Consider the following 17,318-nt stretch of genomic DNA (forward strand, 5'->3'; position numbering starts at 1 on the left):
GTGATGGAGTGACTGCATCAGTCAACAATGGCAGACTGATAGATGTCATCTACTTGGAATTCTGTAAGGCCTTTGGCAAGGTCCAACACAACATCCTAATCCCTAAATTGGAAAGATATGGCTTTGAAGAGTGGACCATCCACTGGATAAGGATTTGGCTCAATGGCCATACCCAGAGGGTAGTGGTCAATGGTTCTGTGTCCAGGTGGAAGCTGGTGATGAGTGATATCCCTCAGGGGGCCTGTATTGGGACTGGTGCTTTACAGTATCTTCATCAATGACATAGGTATTGAATGCATGAGAACTGAGTGCACCCTCAGCAAGTTTGCAGATGACATCAAGCTGAGTGGTGCAGTTGATACAACAGAAGGAAGGGAAGCCATCCAAAGGGACATGGACAAGCTTGAAAAGTGGGCCCATGTGAAATGCATGAGTTTCAACAAGTCCAAGTGCAAGGTGCTGCACTTGGGTCAGGGCAATCCCAGACATGAGCACAGACTGGGAGAAGAACTCACTGAGAGCTGCCTTGCTGAGATGGACGTGGGGGTTCTGGTGGATGAAAAGCTTGACATGAGCCAGTAGTGTGCGCTTGCAGCCCAAAAGGCCAACTGGGCTGCACCAACAAAGGTGCAGGTTGAGGAAGGTGATTGTCCCCCTCTTTTCTGCCCTTGTGAGGCCCTACCTGGAGTACTATGTCTAGGTTTGGGGCCCGCAGCACAAGAAAGATGTGGACCTATTAGAGCGAATCCAGAGGAGGGCTACAAAGATGATGAGAGGGCTGGAGTACCTCTCCTATGAAGAAAGAATGAGAGAGTTGGGGCTGTTCAGCCTGGAGAAGAGAAGGCTCTGGGGAGACCTCATTTCAGCCTTTCAATACTTGAAGAGGTCTTATAAAAAAGATGGAGAAGGACTCTTTACTCAAGTAGGTAATGATAGGACAAGAGGAAATGGTCTTAAACTAAAAGAGGATAGATTTAGATCAGACATAAGTAGGAAATTCTTCACTGTACGGGTAGTGAGGCACTGGAACAGGTTGCCCAGAGAAGCTGTGGATGCCCCATCCCTGGAGGTGCTCAAGGCCAGGCTGAATGGGGCTTTGGCCAACCTGATCTAGTGGGTGGCATCCCTGCCTATGTCAGGGGGGCTGGAGTTAGATGATCTTTAAGGTCCCAATAGATTAGTATTTGGGCAGAAAATCCTGTCTGTGTCTCTGTGTCAGAAAAAGAGAAAAGAAAAAAAAAAGGTCATCCCTCATGTCAACTGCTCCTTAAAAAAAAAAAAAAAAAAGCCAGAGAAACGAATAAACTCTTCATGTGGAATCCCTTTCTCTAAGAGCCTGAATGTAAATTCTCCTAAGTGAAAACTTCTAGCCATTTTTACTACATTACTTTAAAAAATCCTCAGATGAAAAATGTTTCCTATCTGCACAGTTATTTCATTGTCATCTCTACTGTATTAATATCCTGCAGTCCATGAAGATATCCTAATTTACTGAAAATGCATATTTTCTCCAATGTGAAACATTCATCTCCACAATTCTAACTACATTAAATGTCTTCACTAAGTATATGTGAAATACTTATGTTGTTTGGATTTGCACTTCTGTACCTAGTTGATTGGCTGATTACTGCATGGGGAAGGGTAGGGAAATCAATAAACATTACTACTGGGATATTGGATTTGCCAGAGTTTCAACAAATTGCTTAAAACCTCAGGGAGAACACCCTGACTGAATGACTTTGGACTATCACTAATTTTAAATTTAAAAGGAAGTGATATATAGGACTTTCTATGAATGGCTGGGACCTGTTTTTCTGCAAGCAGAAAACAAAAGTTACCAGTTTTTTACATAAATAAAATTAAATAACTATGCTAAGGGATTTACTGTCCATTTACTTTTCAGGAGAATTTGCCTACAGTAGTCTTCTGTGGTCACAGGTCCTGACCAGACTGCAAAAGAATAAAGATTCACAAGCCATATGATGCCATTGTCTGCAAAAGAAAATTAGCTTCCTTTACCTATCAGTAGCAACTAGCTTAACAGTGGGCTGAGCAGGAAGATAAGATTCTTCCTATTTCAGCAAAAATGTTTCTGTCTCACGTACACACACAGCTTGACTTCCTGAAGGGTACAGATTAAACGGTTGGGGTTATTTGAAAAAGTGTCTGAAGTCCTCCTCCTAGCCAGAAAGAACTGCACTATAAAGATTTATAATTTGAAAGGGAGGAGTTTCCTCTTTTTGGTGCTGCACAAAAAGCCTTGGTTTCTTTTAATAACTGAAATGGTTTCTACCTCTGTCTGAGTCTGCAAGAACCTCTTACAAAGTTCACAGAGTAGTTACAGTTCACCGTGTGAGCTACTCAAATACAAACTTATTTCTTTGAGCAGCTGCTAGTCATCTTTGTTCATTGTCTATTGGCTAATTCACACCCTATTTAGAGACTATAAACCTGATGCTCTCAGAAAGATATAAATCTGAAGGACATGAAATTGAAATATATGGAGCAACTTGGGTTGACTTTAGACTGGAATCTGGGCTGTAGTCCTGAGGAAAGAGTTCTGATCAAATCTTCTTCGTGGCATCCACAAACTTTTTTTGCGCTTGGACTTGTTGAACCTCATGCATTTCACGTGGTCCCACTTCTCCAGCTTTGTCCATGTCCCTTTGGATGGCATCCCTTCCTTCTGTTGTATCAACCACACCACTCAGCTTGGTGTCATCTGCAAACTTGTTGAGGGTGCACTCAATCCCATCGTCTATGTCACTGATAAAATTATCAAACAGCACCAGTCCCAAGTCAGACTCCAGAGGGACACCACAGAAAATTACCATATTTTTCTCATCCAGAGTTTAGGTTTTTGCACACAGGTATGGAAGTATCTCTATAACTCAAGTTTTATTCTTATTTATTTATTTATTTATTTATTTATTTTCCATGTCAAATAGGGGGAAATTATCAGAGTAGTAAGGAAATTGTCTAAAGCATTTATTTCTTCTGAGTGGTTAATAGAACCTGTCTGTAGTTTTTCTTTTCTTTCTTTCCTTCTTTCTTTTCTTTCTTTCTTCCTTCCTTCCTTCCTTCCTTCCTCCCTCCCTCCCTCCCTCCCTCCTTTCCTTTCCTTTCCTTTCCTTTCCTTTCCTTTCCTTTCCTTTCCTTTCCTTTCCTTTCCTTTCCTTTCCTTTCCTTTCCTTTCCTTTCCTTTCCTTTCCTTTCCTTTCCTTTCCTTTCCTTTCCTTTCCTTTCCTTTCCTTTCCTTTCCTTTCCTTTCCTTTCCTTTCCTTTCCTTTCCTTTCCTTTCCTTTCCTTTTCCTTTCCTTTCCTTTCCTTTCCTTTCCTTTCCTTTCCTTTCCTTTCCTTTCCTTTCCTTTCCTTTCCTTTCCTTTCCTTTCCTTTCCTTTCCTTTCCTTTCCTTTCCTTTCCTTTCCTTTCCTTTCCTTTCCTTTCCTTTCCTTTCCTTTCCCTTTCCTTTCCTTTCCTTTCCTTTCCTTTCCTTTCCTTTCCTTTCCTTTCCTTTCCTTTCCTTTCCTTTCCTTTCCTTTCCTTCCTTCCTTCCTTTCTTTCTTTCTTTCTTTCTTTCTTTCTTTCTTTCTTTCTTTCTTTCTTTCTTTCTTTCTTTCTTTCTTTCTTTCTTTCTTTCTTTCTTTCTTTCTTTCTTTCTTTCTTTCTTTCTTTCTTTCTTTCTTTCTTTCTTTCTTTCTTTCTTTCTTTCTTTCTTTCTTTCTTTCTTTCTTTCTTTCTTTCTTTCTTTCTTTCTTTCTTTCTTTCTCTTTCTCTCTCTCTCTCTCTCTCTCTCTTTCTCTCTTTCTCTCTTTCTCTCTTTCTTTCTCTCTTTCTCTCTTTCTTTCTCTCTTTCTCTCTTTCTCTCTTTCTTTCTCTCTTTCTCTCTTTCTTTCTCTTTCTTTCTTTCTTTCTTTCTTTCTTTCTTTCTTTCTTTCTTTCTTTCTTTCTTTCTCTTTCTTTCTTTCTTTCTTTCTTTCTTTCTTTCTTTCTTTCTTTCTTTCTTTCTTTCTTTCTTTTTCTTTCTTTCTTTCTTTCTTTCTTTCTTTCTTTCTTTCTTTCTTTCTTTCTTTCTTTCTTTCTTTCTTTCTTTTTCTTTTTCTCTTTTTGAATGAATACTTCTGAAATAGATGGTGAATAAGAACAGATAACATAACACATGGATAAAAGTGGAATTTATAGAAACTGCTGATGTTCAGAAAATGAAAGGGCTGGTAATAGCAATTAATGATTGTGAAGTCTGCTACTCTGTTCTGTGAGATGTTAAAACCACGTCTGAAAAGGGGAAAAGATTAAAATACATATTGATTGGCTGATGGGCAAAAGGTAAGGTTTAAAAGCAAAGAATTGACTAATATACGTTGTATTAATTAGACTTTTCTCATCACTCTGAATAAACAGGGCTGATACCCCATATCTGTAAATTCCTGAATTGATTCCAAACTGAGTGTACTTCAAAGGTCTGATGTCTTGTAAGCCAGAAATCACCTTCAGAAGGTTCTTTTTCTGTATCTCAAGGACAAGAATGAGAATGGACAGTAAGGGTGGTGCTTTGGAAGAAAGACTAGTAAACTATACAGAGACTAAGGTGGTGTACCTCTTCTGTGAAATCCTGCCCTATTGAAGTCAGCAGTTATTTTTGGCCTTTTCTTTCACCAAGACCTATATTACACCCAAGACAGATGCACAAGAATCTACTAGGATCCTCAATGCTTTAAGAAATGTTACTGAGGCAACAAGCGATTCTCAGTGTTTCTCCTCTCCTTGGGTGAGTATGTGCTGTAGATCTTTTTGCTACTGAAAATAGTAAAGATACTCAGTACTCCTTTTCTTTTCTCTGAGACTTTGAAAGTTAGTGCTCCACGCTCATTTTAAGACTGTTGCAAGCATGGCCCAAAGAATTTTTAAAGGACTTGTCTAAGCTAAAAAACTCCCTACACTGAGATAAATGAGACCCCAACTATTCTGTCTCCTTAATTTTATGGGTCCCATTGCCCTTATCAGTGGTTCTGTCACATATTTCTTTAAGTAAATTTTAAAGTTTAGAAGAAAGTGGCTGTCTTGTGACTACATAGTGTCCCCAGCTTGTATGAATTTTATATATAAATCCCCATTGTCTGTCATGTCTTCTCTATACTTATCTTTTACTAACACTGAAAGGCTGTCCTGTCATCGAGTGTTGCACAACCAGAAAAGGTCAGCAGCACAACAAAGCAAAGAAAGTAGGAGAAAATGGGTCACTCCTTGCCATCAGCTGAGAAACACAGAAGGTTGTCTACAGTTTAGCAAATTCCTTAAGTAAAAAGATTTAATTGAAACTCAACCTGCGTAAGTCAGATTGACTCAGCTTTGCTTATTAGCTAGTTTGGTTGGTTATTTTTTGAATGTAAACAAAAATTATGTGTCCCAGAATGTTAGAAAATGAGCTGCAGTTTGGCCATCTACACAGCATAGGCCCTGAGTGGGCAGCAGAGGTGCAGTTGCCACTACAAGCATTGACGGACATTTGTGATGGCTGTGCTTTTTGCCAAAATCATCCTTTTCTTCAACCATTCTGTTTTCTAGTCAAGCTCTCATGCATTTTTGCATTCAGAGTCTTTTTGCAGATAGGAGGTGGTGGCTTTCTTGGCTAGCTAGTGTCTTGCCCATCTCCTCTGAAGTGCTGGCTCTCCTCTACAGGGTAATATTGCTCTAGAGTTGGTGAAGCTAAAATGGACTGACACCATTGAGAACTGCTAGCTGCTTCTTTTATTCCTATCACTATTCAGACAGCACTGCTATGTCATCCACAATCTTTTCATTTACTTCCCTTCATTCTTATCTGACACCCTTATTAGAGTTTTCGATTGATTTCTGTTACTGCGTCACCCAGTCAATTTGCAACACTGTGCACTGCAAGGTTTAAGAAAAAAAAATGCTGCCGTGGTTCCTATGTGGTCTGTCTATAAGCTGTTCAGGATTCCCTGCTGTTTGTTTTTCACATAAGATTCAGCATGGTTTCTGGCAAAAGCCAATGATCTCAATAGTAAAGTTGCAGTGGTAGGATCACTATGGAGATTTCTGTCTGTTTCCCTTGCCCAAGCTCCTTGAAAAAGTGAGGAAGTTGATTATCACACTGTTTTCAGTACTTAGCACTGCTCTGTATTATGTCAAGTTGTATCAGACTGGGGAGCTTCATACTGTCTATGCTCAGACATCTATTTCCAAAGGCATCAATTAACAAATTAGCAATCCCACCTCATGAGACAATTGAGAAGGTTTATTGCATTTTTGCTATCATAACAACTTATATCACCTGGTACTTTTCATCTAAAGAGCCTACTACTTCACTGGAGGCAGTGAAATATTAAAACCTGTTATTTACAGAAATAAGCTGAGAAGCAAAGGGATTAAGTGTTTGGCCTCAAATACTGCTCTGGTCAAGAACAAATTTTAAAATAAAATTATGGGATCCAGGTTCTTAGCTCTCCTTTCAAAACACCGAATCACATTAATTTGTTTGTTTGTTTGTTTTTGGTTTTGTATGTGTTGCTATTTTGTATGCTTTCCACTCATTAAAAAAAACACTCCTATTTCAGTGGTAATGTATGGATGAGACCTTTAAAATAAGAAAATTCAAAATTTTCTTCTGAGACAACTTCAATCAAAAATGAATTGTAACTGGCCTTAGAGATTAATATTGCAAACTAACAGCTAAATTAAACGCACAACCTAGTTCTGGCAGCTATATTCATGAAAACAGTCCCTTTTTCTTTAGTGGTGCCATGTACAGAGAGACACATTCCTGGCATAGTCTTGTTAGAATTTATAAAATGTGTTAATTCTCCACCCTTTTTTAAAAAGTAGTTGTATAAAGGATGGAACTAGCATCATTCCTCTTGTATCTTTCCTAGTGAATCAGTTCAGTTAGTTTCTTGTGAAGATTGTCTGGAGGCATGGGTGGAAAACACATGTGTAATCTGACTTTTATGATAAACTGGCTGAAAATGATGACTGAGTAAATATTTTTGAAAGTGTGCAAAGTGCATTTACTTGCCCTTTAAATCCACTTACAGAATTGGCACCAGTTCTCCTTTTTGTTTGGTTTCCTCATTCTGTCATGTTAAGAAGTGACCTGTGCTGCTAGTATCTGTCAAACTCCCCCCGTACTGGAAACATACTGCAGCTTGTCCCATTGGAGACACTCAGGCATATTGTATTCAAATTTTACTTTTGCTGAAGATGTATACCTGCAGTTCATCAGGCTAATGCAATGAATAATTAGAATGCAATGCAATGAGTAATTAGAATGAAATTAGAATGAAGTCTAGCAAATCACTAAAACCAAACAGGAGGTTTGGTTTAGAAACAAACAAAAACCACACCAAATCAAACAAATGAAAACTGTGATCACAATTGGTGAATTTCTTTACTGGACATCATGTAGTTTGAAAGAAGAGACCCCTAGGAATAGATGCTATTGTCTGGGAGAAGAGTAGGGAAAAGAAGGAGACGACCTGCAGGTTTGTTCATGGGCGCTATGTGTCCCTGCAGATATGCAGGACACCTATTGATTGTCTTTCTGAAGATTTGACTCAAAGATCCACCTCTGTTTTTGGCTTTCAGTGCTGGACTGTCAGGCCACCATGTTTCTATCTTCTAAGGGTTGGAAGATGTATTTTGCTGTCTATTAAGCCCACACAGAAATCAGCCACATTGGTGGGCAGACATGATGGGTGTTTAAAGCACGTTCCTTTTGTGGCAGGATGACAGGACTGGCCATGTGGAGTGAGGGCTTAAGAAGACATACCAAAAGGAAACCTGGCATTAACCTGATACAAACATTATCTTTTAATGCAGGAATAAGTGGTACTGGGGCAGAGAGTATTTTACTGCAAGGGAAACCAACAGCAAAAAGTTTATAAAACTGTGTTGAGTGAACTCAGCACATCTTTCTGACTTGTGACAGTCAAATTTCTGTAGCACTGAACACAACTCAACTATCTGCATGCACAAGATGATGACTCCCACAGTGCCTGGCAGGATTTTGCTAGCATGGTTTTTACACCCATTCTTTTTACAACAGAAATGCAGCAGAAGTTTTAACAGTACAACTCTTTTTCTCTCTTTCCCTTCTTGTCATGTACATGTAGGTCTCTGTCGCTGTTAAATGTCTTGCACCTTTCAACTATCATGTAAGAAGCAGCCTGTGTAACTAGGCTATTCATGCTGTATATTTTGTCTGGGTTTTTCAGAAATGTTCTGATTTAATATTTGTTCTTACACATGTGGGGGAAGGAGAACCACAATTGCTATAAAAAACCCCAAAGATAATTATCAGTTGAAATTCACTACCATAACAATGAAAGTATGAAAATATAAAATTATGTTTTATTTCTCCATGCTACTTCCTCAGATTCTTCCTTTCCCTCAGGGTACTGTGGCTAGCAGCCACACTTCTAGTAACATAGGATGTTTCCAAACACCTCAAACTACATCAGTAAGTGTAAGCTGAGGAATGAACTAAAATATTGATCTTTGTCTCACAAATACCTCCATTTCTACAGAGATGCTCAAGAAATGGCCTTCTGCGATAGGCGCTCTTTACCATCCCAGTTGAGCTGGATGCAGCATCTCCAAGAGGCAGTCAGAGGTGCTCTGAGCCTCCTCAGAAAGTGAGATCAGGCTGCAGTGACAGGGCTGCTTGGGTGCTATCAGTCCCAGCCCACTTTGAGAAGTGGATCCCCAAAATATGAATTTCACCATCACCTTCCAGGGTGGAAATGTGCTGAGACTGAGAGGACTGCAGAGCTGTATGTGAGCTGTGACAATGTAATGTTTCTACTACAGTAGATTTTAGGCAAGCTGATACCATCTCTATTAGTAACTCCACAGCATCCAGCGCCAATAGTGCTGACATGAAGATTTTGTTGTGCTTCAGGAATTCAGGGTTTCTTTTTTTTTTTTTTTTTTGATCAGAATGTTGCAAAACACAAAATAAAACAAAAACCACAAGTAAGAAAAAAAAAAGGCTTTAAGTTGCAGATACAGCATCAGAGGCCCTTCCAAAAATGTTTCAAACACCTCCCCCCGCCCCCTGCATATTAAATCTTGCGGAGCTGGAAGGTAGATCGGCATGGGCATACATGCATCCACGACACAAAAACTCCCAGGTGTTGATGCCAATGCACCCAGGGACAGTGGGCTGGGAGCCATTACGCCGGGGCCCATTTGTAGGCCTTGGCAGTGGATGGGTGGGCAGGCCTCAGGTGCGTGGCATGGTGATGGGGCCACGGGGCCACCATGCTGGCACCTCTGCCTGAGGTGCCTGTGGAGCCTGCTGTGGTGGCTCCTCCAGCCCTGCGCAAGCAGATGTCCGTGGGAGGATTCCCGAAACTGTAATTGCACACAGTAAGTGCAAATGTTTAATTAATCAGGTCTCGTGTCCATGTTATCCCCTTGCTGGGTTTCACTAATAATGACCCAGAGGAAAATTCTGCTCCTGTCTCTGAATTATATTTTATTTACAAGGGTTTCATTTCTTAGGTGATTTTTGTCTCTCGTTCCTGGGTAGGACTACCAACAAGAAAATAAAATTCTGATGTCCTTTAAAAGAAAAACTTATGACTGGCCTAAAATTCAAAACCAGGGCCAGCTTTGTGCTACCTCACATGATTCCTTTAGCAGAATAAATTAGAATAACTTAGCACTTAATATCTCTCTTGCCTCACATTCGCAGAATGCACAAATATTTGGCTGTAATCCTATCGCAAAGCTGAAAGGAAAAGAAAAGAGGTCTTGAAGATAAAGCTGCTGTGGAAGAGGAAGGAGAGCAAGCCCTTGCTAGCAGGTTTGTAACAAATAAGAAGGGTTAAGTGGTGGAAGGGTGGCTGGGGCACCAGAGCAGAGCTCAGGCCCTGTCACTGATGATGCCTCTGCCACCCCACAGCTGGTCCCTGGAAAAAAAGTGTTAAAAAGGATATTGTTTGCATTAAGGGGCTGAATTTTCCGCCGGGTAATCATCAGTGAAACCCAGTGAAGGGCAAATGAGGATGGTAGGCCTGATTAATTAAACATGTGCTATGGTGCTAAGAGCAAGATTTATGCTATTGGTTTTACAAGCATCATCGGTATTAATACTGCTGGTAGAAATTTTGAGCTGCTGTTTACTGTTTTCATTTTTCACTGTAAAACTGTTGTTAAAAGTATGAACGAGGGGTTGTGGAGTATTGCAGCAGCATTGTGGTCTCTCTCTAACTGTTCCTCCTGCTCCACAGAGGAATTCTAGCAGTGCTGCTATCAGGTGCTCTGCTACACTATTTCCATTAAAATCTACAATTCTGAAGGCTTTTAAACCTGACTACAACAATATACTTTGGGCTAAAATCCACCTTATAAAAATCTCCATCCAAGATACTTTTGTTTGCTTGTGTGTACATGAGTTCAATCCCATTTATACTCAATATTATATAGAACTTTCTGAAAAACTGAAAGAAAAATAACAGTGTATGCATTTGTAAGTTATGGGAATGCAAATGCGTATCTACCAGTGATCTCTGAAGCTGTACACATGCTGATGTATGACATTACGTTCTGCATCTGTTCAACCCTAAAAAAGACAAGTGCCATTGCAAAGCATGGAGCAGAACAAAATAAAATTGGGGGGATAACAAGGGCTACTGTACATGGACACTTTCTCCTCTAAGCCAAAGGAGGCTTTTATAAAGGTGTTAAGTATTTTCATCACTTCCAAATCGATATGCAGCACATTCAAGAGGTATCTATTTCATAATGTGTTAGTACAGTAGAAACTGAATGCTCTTGCACTATAAACACTGTTTCAGAAATGTGTTTATAGGCATTTCTGGCTTTGCTCATTAATATGCCACAGGAAGCATAGCAGTAAAACCTGAAGTGTGGGGTGTGAATGTATGTCTTGGGGTGGAAGGGGGGCTGCCTGTTGCAAATAAGCTTGTTCACATCATGGAGAGCATGAATGGCAACCAGGTCAGCATCAGTTCAGGTTTTATTTTCCCGATAACGCATTCATGTGTTTACTTTTCCTGTTACACTAACATGGAACATTTTGTTGGAACGATTCCTCTTCCTCTGGGGTATTTTTTTTTCCTTTCTTGACATGAAACTCTCAGTAGTCTTGTGTAGCCCAGTAAAGTCTGTAGACTTTGCAATAACTGTGCATGGTTTCAGGACTGAAGCTTGCCAGGCTTTGTGTGGGGTCTTCTTGGCCTGCCTGGAGATTTGTTTTAGTTAATTTAGCTGTAACAGCAATTCTTCCAATGATCAGGTGACTGTTGCCTAATTTGTTTTACTTTTGCTTATCTTTGTACAATCATGGAATAGCCAGAATTTTATACAGACAGTATAGCTATTCTGTGCAGAATGCAAAATTTATGACTCTACCATAATGGCATCAAGCAGGGAAATGCAGGCATGGTGTGACAGCAGAGGCCTTGAAAAAGGGGACACAGAATACATGGGACTTGAGCACAACTAGCCACAAGGGTATCAAGCAACAAGTATTCAACAAGTGTAAAACATACCCTATAGAGCAAATTAGGACATAACGTGAGTTCCAGACCAGTAAAGAAGCTGGTGGTGAACTGTAGAAGTGTGTTACACTGCTGCCGCCATGGAAGGGCGAGCATGAAACCAGAGAAAGGGGAAGATAGTTGGAAGTTTTGCATAATGATATTAAACCCTATTTTTAAGGAAATTTGCTCTGTATTAATCAGATCATTTGGAAGATGAGTATTAGTACTGTCCTAGATGGACTACTTGTTAGAACTATTTGTTGTTGTTTAGTTACTCTGTAGGATTTTAATTACACTAACAAGAAATTCTTGGTTTCCCACAGAAAGTGTGCTGCCCTTTTTGCCCCGTAACAAGTTCTTGAGTGTAACATCAAAGAGCTCTTACCAGATAAGAAATTGCTGTTCACTTGTTTTGTTAAGCGTTCCAGTCTCCTGAGGGACAATGCAGGAGGACTGCAGTATTATAGCACAGATAGCACCTGTCTTGAAATGGTGAATCAATTAGGGGTTTTCTATAGCAACGCCTTTCCTATATTTATCCTCTTAAGACAGATAGCAGGTGACAGCTTTGGTGGAAAATTCATTATAATATATATGTTAGAATATGGAAGCTAAGCCATATCTAAACCCAGGATGTCTTAAGGTTTATGGGGATCTCAGGAAGGACTAGATCTTCAAGCAAGCTCAGCAGCTCTAGGCCCACACCTGATGCTGGGGCATTATGCGAAGTTTCTTTCTGTGAAGTTATGGGTACCCAACCTCTCCACTGCTGATCTGGTATCAGGTGCTGGTCCCTGCATCCTCCTGGCTCCACAGAATCCCCCAGAGCTCAGTCCTGAGCAAAAGCTTGCTGATGTTGCTGGCTGGGTGACATATGGTCATCCCATACTCTCTTTGGGGTAATGCCTTTATTTTTTAATGTAAGATACATGTGCTCTCTAGTCAATATCCATGGGAACAGGACACCTGGTGCTAAACCCAAAAACTGGAGAGAGGCTGGCCTGAAACCACCTTGGCAACAATGCTGGCAAACCAAAACACCATCGTGCCTTATGGTGATAACAGCTGTTTTTGGCAGCAGAAGCAATGAGGTGCACCAATGTGCCTGGTGAGAACAGGCCCTTATTGACAATAGTGCACGTCTGCTCATTGCCAGTAACATATGCATGTGGGATTTCATCTCCCTCAAACCTTGCTCTGTCTGCCTCTAACTGCTAGGTCACTAATGAAGCCTCCCCTTTGTCATTTCCACTTATAAAATACAAAAGGAGTTTTGGAAAAGTGGTGACATTGTCTTCCTGTAGATTAATCCAGTGATTTTCATGCAATAGGGCTATGCTTTGCAGCTTGTATGGATATGGTAAGCTTGTCCTGCATCTGCAAGTTTACCATTGGCACCATGTCAGTGGCTAGAAACAGCACTGTTGACTTCAAGAAATGGGGTGACCTGTGTGAATTTATAGCTCTTGTTTTGATGAGTGTTAAGGTTTGAAGAGGACCCTTACAAATTAAGCTGCTCATGGCTGCAGAGTTGATCTTTTAGGTGCTTCAGCCTCTGGCCAAACCCACACCGGTAAGATCAGTCACATTTGTAATTGTTACGAGAGATGTGAGGATGGATATATTCTCTTTCCCCGCATCCTGTGGACATCAACAATGCTATAAAATAAGCACGCTTCTAAAAAAAGGATACTAAGTATTGTTAAATTAGGTGACAGTTTCCAAACAAGAGAAAGGCTTTTTGGTTATATATGGCACATAAGTATGCACTGAAAAATTTACGAACTCAAACTGCAGTTTCAATTACAACATAAACTTGCCATTCATCCCACAAGGAACTATATTCCAGTCCTGACCTGTTGTCAGCTTTTCATGACACTGTGTGGAAGTAATTTAACCTCACTGTATCTTGGTTTTCCTCGTTTACTTCTTTTTTTTTTTTGAATCTTACATACCTTGCATAAGAGTGCATGACTCCAATTAACCCTTTGACAATAATTTTTGTGTTCTCAAAACAGCTGTTTTTTGCCTTGCACATGTGTATGGATATGGAACACATAACAGTTAAAGCTGACATATCTGTTTCTTTTCTACTAAAAATGATGAACCAGCTTGAAGAAGAGGAGGCTACCTTGACTCTTTTTTCCAAGTTTGAATTGGTGTCTGATCAAGCATTTACAGTAATTGTGATTAATATTCCTTTTTTTTTTTTTTTTTTTAAGTTTGCTGGGCCTCTTAATTTCCTGGTTCTTGTAGTTCATAACCCATAGGTACAAGAAATTCCTTGTGCAAATGCATAAGTGCATTTGTTTGATCAAGGAACAGCTCCTCCTGGAAGCAATGTCAAGGCACATGCAAGACTAGGAGGTGATCCAAGACAGTCAGCATGGCTTCACCAAGGGCAAATTGTGCCTGACCAATCTGGTGGCCTTCTCTGATGGAGTGACAACATCAGCAGACAAGGGAAGACCAACCAATGTCATCCACGTGGACTTCTGTAGGGCCTTTGACATGGTCCCACATGACATCCTGATCTCCAAATTGGAGAGAGATGGATTTTAGTGGTGGTGAATGGTCATTCAATGGATATGGAATTCGCTGAATGATTGCACCCACAGCATTGTGGTCAACGTCTCTATGTCCAGGTGGGGGCTGGTAACAAGCGGTGTCCCTCAGGGGCCTGTCCTGGGACTGGTGCTCTTTAATATCTTTATCAATGACATAGATAATGGGACCGATTGCACCCTCAGCTAGTTTGCAGTGGACACCAAGCTGAGTGGTGCAGTTGATACAACAAAAGGAAGGGATGCCAGCCAAAGGGACCTGGACAAGCTTGAGAACTGGGACCACATGAACCTCATGAGTGTACCCAGTCCAAGTGCCAGGTGCTGCAACTTGGATCAGGGCATTCCCAGACATGAGAACAGACTGGGAGAAGAACTCACTGAGAACAGCCCTGCTGAGAAGGACTTGGGGGTTCTGGTGGGCAAGAAGCTTGACATGAGCCAGCAGTGCACGCTTGCATCCCAGAAGGCCAACTGTGTCCTGGGCTGCATCAGCAGAGGGGTGGGCAGCAGGTGGAGGGAGGGGATTGTGCCCCTCTGCTCTGCCCTTGTGAGGCCCCTTTTTTAGTGCTGCATCAAGTCTGGGGCCCCCAGCACTGGAAGGATATGCACAGAGGAGGCCAGAAAGATGATCAGGGGTCTTGGAGCACCTCTCCTATGAAGACAGGATGAGAGAGCTGGGAACGTTAAGCCTGGAGAAGAGAAGGCTTCAGGGAGACCTCATTGCAGCCTTTCAGTACTTAAAGGGGACTAATAACAAAGATGGAAAGTGACTTTATACACAGACGGATAGTGATAGGACAAGGGAGAATGGTTAAAAGAGGGGAGATTTAGATTAGATGTTAACAGGAAATTCTTCACTGGTGATGAGGCACTGGCACAGGTTTCCCAGACAAGCTGTGGATTTCCCATCCCCGGAGGTGTTCAAGGTTGGATGGGGCTTTGAGCAACCTGATCTGGTGGGTGGCATCCCTGCTAATGGCAGGGGAGTTGGAACCAGGTGATCTTTAATATCCCTTCCAACCCAAGGCACTCTATGATTCTATTATTACATGATTCTATGATCTGTTCTCATCTAATTACCAAATTTCAGTGCAAATTGACTTAAAAACATACCTAGACCTTTAACTCTTCTGTATTAGCAAAACGTTCAGTGTCCAGCAACGTTTGTGTTTGGGATTCACTAGGCCTTAACTTGAGAGACTTTTTATTTCAGTACACTTCTGATGTTTCATTTGATTGCTAATATCTATTTAAGGTGTTTGAATTAGGAACTCAAGTTTTTGGTACCTTTGTAGCCAATGAAGGATGTCATCATTGTCAGTCTCCAGTATCTCCTGTATTCCAAAGCATGTTTTCAGAAGGCCTAATCCATTAAATAAGGATCCATGCTCTTTTTTTTCCCCATAGAAAAAAAAAAAGTCAGCCAGATTTTCTCAGCTGTTGACAGCTTTTGGGTATATAAAATCAGCACTATGAAGTGCATTTGTGCACTTGAAAATCTGCACCCTTCCCCCCCCAAATAAGCTTACAAACTTGAAACATTTTTGTCTGTTTTCAGAGTAGCTGTAGAGTGATATGTATATTTGCATCTTTGAACAGATGAACATACCAGCTCAGGTGAATAATATTGCTAGGCAGAATTTTAAAAATACTTCAGAATCTATTTTCCTGTTAAAAAACATTTCTTCAATAAGTTTTTTAATAAAATCTCCTTCATTTTCTAATTACATTTTATTACAATTTTTTTAGTTTTCCTTTGTTTTCAGAGCTTCTGTTTTCTTCACTGTTCTCACCGTGTTCTGCAGCTACCATGCCAGAGCACAGCCACCAGCTGCATTGCACACTCACTGCCCTAGCAGCTGAAAATGCATAACTCATAGTTTTCAATAGATGGGTACCTTGTGCAGGACTTCAGTCCAGGTGACACATGCTGCCAATGTCCCACAGCCTGCTTTTGTAATTTTTTAAAATTGTACATATTGATTTTCTAACTTGGTGTGTACTACATCCAACTCCCAAGCGGTTTAAACTAGACTTCACCTTGAAAAAGAGAAACTGATCTTAGAACTTGTAACTAGTGGTTTCTTAAATGTGAATTGTCTTGATCTAAGTATATTTGTTAAGTGCAAACATAATTTAGTCTGAACCAGCAATAAATATGCAGAAGGATGTTAAAGGGCCTGTTTCGCAAAGCTGAAAACAGTTTTGAGTGAAATCATTAAGGTTTTGAAATTATTACCTTTTTTTTTTTTCTTAAACATCAGGCATAGAGCTGAAAGCAAACATTTCTTTTTGCCAAAGATATAAAAATTAGGAGAAAAATAGAAAATAGCAGTGGTGAACATGAGTTAAAAGGCAGGGGAAACAAACAAACAAACAAACAAAAAAAAAAACACAGAAATTTGATGATGGAAGCAAAAGAGAAGTCCATAGATAAAGCCTATGGAGAAACAAAGCAAGTCAACAGTGACCTATTACCAGCTGGTACAGTTACTATTGATATTGAAGAAGATGTGACAATTCAATAATTACCTTTGTCACAGATCTAAGTCCCAGCTTCTGCCATGCAATACTAAATACTTTTCAGTTCCAGAGGTAATGAAAGATGATGTTAAGAAACATATTTGAAAATCAAACTGTTTAATCGCCTGATTGAGAGAACTTACACCAGAGAATTTTAAACAAAATGAACAAGAAGTTCTCTGAGGCACCAGCATTGACATCTTTCCCTAACACATCTCATAACCATTCCAAGAGGCTTAAGTAAAGCAAATACTGAGCCAGCATACAAAGGGGCCACAAAGCCTGCTGTTTTGAATATCGGTGACACATAAAATAATGGAAAATCAGCATAGGCCCTAAATAAAAGGATGGTGGTTCTGTTAACAGCAGTCAGCATGGGTTACAGGAATAAGTGTGGGGAAATAACTAGTGCATTTGTGACATTTAAAAATATTCTTTGATAAAATGAGCATGTTGAGGCAATAAGCTTGAAAATCTGCTACATTTTGTTGTATTAACATGCTATTTGGTTGAAAGCCTAATATAAAATCAACATTGCACTCAGATAAGAGATAAGGGACAGGTCTCAGAAAGGTAATTATAAATGCCTCTTTTTCTCAGGCTGCAGATGTTTGACCTGGCTTTATGCTGTTTAGCATTTCCCCAAGCAATGATCATTACTGTTGCTGACAAATGGCTGCTCATTCTGCTGGAATGG

Source organism: Anser cygnoides, chromosome Z (assembly GCF_040182565.1).
Source record: "Anser cygnoides isolate HZ-2024a breed goose chromosome Z, Taihu_goose_T2T_genome, whole genome shotgun sequence".
Classification (NCBI taxonomy): domain Eukaryota; kingdom Metazoa; phylum Chordata; class Aves; order Anseriformes; family Anatidae; genus Anser; species Anser cygnoides.